Raw genomic sequence first — 2561 nt, 5'->3', positions numbered from 1 at the left:
GACTTCCCAAGTGGTCACCCAACTTAGTACTACTCTCGCCCAAGCACGCTTAACTGCGAAGTTCTGATGGGATCCGGTGCATTAATGCTGGTATGATCGCACCCGACATGCCATGCGTACAAAATCGAATTTAACGCATGCGGGGCGGCATGATCGAAACGCGATGGGCGTGAGCGGGGGAGGTTCTCATTTGTAGAGAAAGGAAGAAAAGAACTGGGAGAAATTGAAAGAAAAAAAAGGGGTGCAACACGAGGACTTCCCAAGTGGTCACCCAACTTAGTACTACTCTCGCCCAAGCACGCTTAACTGCGGAGTTCTGATGGGATTCCGGTGCATTAGTGCTGGTATGATCGCACCCGACATGCCATGCGCACAAAATCGGATTTAACGCATGCGGGGCGGCATGATCGAAACGCGATGGGCGTGAGCGGGGGAGGTTCTCATTTGTAGAGAAAGGAAGAAAAGAACTGGGAGAAATTGAAAGAAAAAAAGGGGTGCAACACGAGGACTTCCCAAGTGGTCACCCATCTTAGTACTACTCTCGCCCAAGCACGCTTAACTGCGGAGTTCTGATTGGATCCGGTGCATTAGTGCTGGTATGATCGCACCCGACATGCCATGCGCACAAAATCGGATTTAACGCATGCGGGGCGGCATGATCGAAACGCGATGGGCGTGAGCGGGGGAGGTTCTCATTTGTAGAGAAAGGAAGAAAAGAACTGGGAGAAATTGAAAGAAAAAAAGGGGTGCAACACGAGGACTTCCCAAGTGGTCACCCAACTTAGTACTACTCTCGCCCAAGCACGCTTAACTGCGGAGTTCTGATGGGATCCGGTGCATTAGTGCTGGTATGATCGCACCCGACATGCCATGCGCACAAAATCGGATTTAACGCATGCGGGGCGGCATGATCGAAACGCGATGGGCGTGAGCGGGGGAGGTTCTCATTTGTAGAGAAAGGAAGAGAAGAACTGGGAGAAATTGAAAGAAAAAAAGGGGTGCAACACGAGGACTTCCCAAGTGGTCACCCAACTTAGTACTACTCTCATTGAAAGAAAAAAAGGGGTGCAACACGAGGACTTCCCAAGTGGTCACCCAACTTAGTACTACTCTCTCCCAAGCACGCTTAACTGCGGAGTTCTGATGGAATCCGATGCATTAGTGCTGGTATGATCGCACCCGACATGCCATGCGCACAAAATCGGATTTAACGCATGCGGGGCGGCATGATCGAAACGCGATNAAAGGAAGAAAAGAACTCGGAGAAATTGAAAGAAAAAAAGGGGTGCAACACGAGGACTTCTCAAGTGGTCACCATACTTAGTACTACTCTCGCCCAAGCACGCTTAACTGCGGAGTTCTGATGGGATTCGGTGCATTAGTGCTGGTATGATCGCACCCGACATGCCATGTGCACAAAATCGGATTTAACGCATGCGGGGTGGCATGATCGAAACGCGATGGGCGTGAGCGGGGGAGGTTCTCATTTGGAGAGAAATGAAGAAAAGAACTGGGAGAAATTGAAAGAAAAAAGCATGCGGGGTGGCATGATCGAAACGCGATGGGCGTGAGCGGGGGAGGTTCTCATTTGGAGAGAAATGAAGAAAAGAACTGGGAGAAATTGAAAGAAAAAAAGGGGTGCAACACGAGGACTTCCCAAGTGGTCACCATACTTAGTACTACTCTCGCCCAAACACGCTTAACTGCGGAGTTCTGATGGGATCCGGTGCATTAGTGCTGGTATGATCGCACCCGACATGCCATGTGCACAAAATCGGATTTAACGCATGCGGGGCGGCATGATCGAAACGCGATGGGCGTNAGTGCTGGTATGATCGCACCCGACATGCCATGCGCACAAAATCGGATTTAACGCATGCGGGGCGGCATGATCGAAACGCGATGGGGGTGAGCGGGGGAGGTTCTCATTTGTAGAGAAAGGAAGAAAATAACTGGGAGAAATTGAAAGAAAAAAAGGGGTGCTCCCAAGTGGTCACCCAACTTAGTACCCAACTTAGTACTACTCTCGCCCAAGCACGCTTAACTGCGGAGTTCTGATGGGATCCGGTGCATTAGTGCTGGTATGATCGCACCCGACATGCCATGCGCACAAAATCGGATTTAACGCATGCGGGGCGGCATGATCGAAACGCGATGGGCGTGAGCGGGGGAGGTTCTCATTTGTAGAGAAAGGAAGAAAAGAACTGGGAGAAATTGAAAGAAAAAAAGGGGTGCTCCCAAGTGGTCACCCAACTTAGTACTACTCTCGCCCAAGCACGCTTAACTGCGGAGTTCTGATGGGATCCGGTGCATTAGTGCTAGTATGATCGCACCGACATGCCATGCGCACAAAATCGGATTTAACGCATGCGGGGCGGCATGATCGTAGTATGATCGCACCGACATGCCATGCGCACAAAATCGGATTTAACGCATGCGGGGCGGCATGATCGAAACGCGATGGGCGTGAGCGGGGGAGGGGTTCTCATTTGTAGAGAAAGGAAGAAAAGAACCGGGAGAAATTGAAAGAAAAAAAGAGGTGCAACACGAGGACTTCCCAA

General features: G+C 50.7%; 6 non-coding genes and 3 pseudogenes across 6 annotated transcripts; all 9 read right to left on the bottom strand.

The window, feature by feature from the left end:
• Positions 1–104, bottom strand: LOC111475432 (annotated as a pseudogene).
• Positions 105–238: 134 nt separating this feature from the next.
• On the bottom strand, positions 239–358 carry LOC111475436. The gene has a single exon (XR_002716495.1). It is a non-coding gene; the product is annotated as a 5S ribosomal RNA (ribosomal RNA).
• Positions 359–491: 133 nt separating this feature from the next.
• On the bottom strand, positions 492–610 carry LOC111475435. Its single transcript, XR_002716494.1, has one exon. It is a non-coding gene; the product is annotated as a 5S ribosomal RNA (ribosomal RNA).
• A 133-nt stretch (positions 611–743) lies between these two features.
• LOC111475422 lies at positions 744–862 on the bottom strand. Its single transcript, XR_002716486.1, has one exon. It is a non-coding gene; the product is annotated as a 5S ribosomal RNA (ribosomal RNA).
• Positions 863–1062: 200 nt separating this feature from the next.
• LOC111475425 lies at positions 1063–1181 on the bottom strand. The gene has a single exon (XR_002716489.1). It is a non-coding gene; the product is annotated as a 5S ribosomal RNA (ribosomal RNA).
• Positions 1182–1282: 101 nt separating this feature from the next.
• On the bottom strand, positions 1283–1401 carry LOC111475426. The gene has a single exon (XR_002716490.1). It is a non-coding gene; the product is annotated as a 5S ribosomal RNA (ribosomal RNA).
• A 234-nt stretch (positions 1402–1635) lies between these two features.
• Positions 1636–1754, bottom strand: LOC111475424. The gene has a single exon (XR_002716488.1). It is a non-coding gene; the product is annotated as a 5S ribosomal RNA (ribosomal RNA).
• Positions 1755–1963: 209 nt separating this feature from the next.
• LOC111475430 lies at positions 1964–2095 on the bottom strand (annotated as a pseudogene).
• A 120-nt stretch (positions 2096–2215) lies between these two features.
• LOC111475428 lies at positions 2216–2335 on the bottom strand (annotated as a pseudogene).
• Between the last annotated feature and the right edge of the window lie 226 nt (positions 2336–2561).

Source organism: Cucurbita maxima, unplaced genomic scaffold (genome assembly GCF_002738345.1).
Source record: "Cucurbita maxima cultivar Rimu unplaced genomic scaffold, Cmax_1.0 Cma_Scf01568, whole genome shotgun sequence".
Taxonomy (NCBI): Eukaryota; Viridiplantae; Streptophyta; class Magnoliopsida; order Cucurbitales; family Cucurbitaceae; genus Cucurbita; species Cucurbita maxima.
The sequence above is the reverse complement of the archived record's forward strand: the minus strand, read 5'-3'. Positions and strand labels throughout refer to the sequence as shown.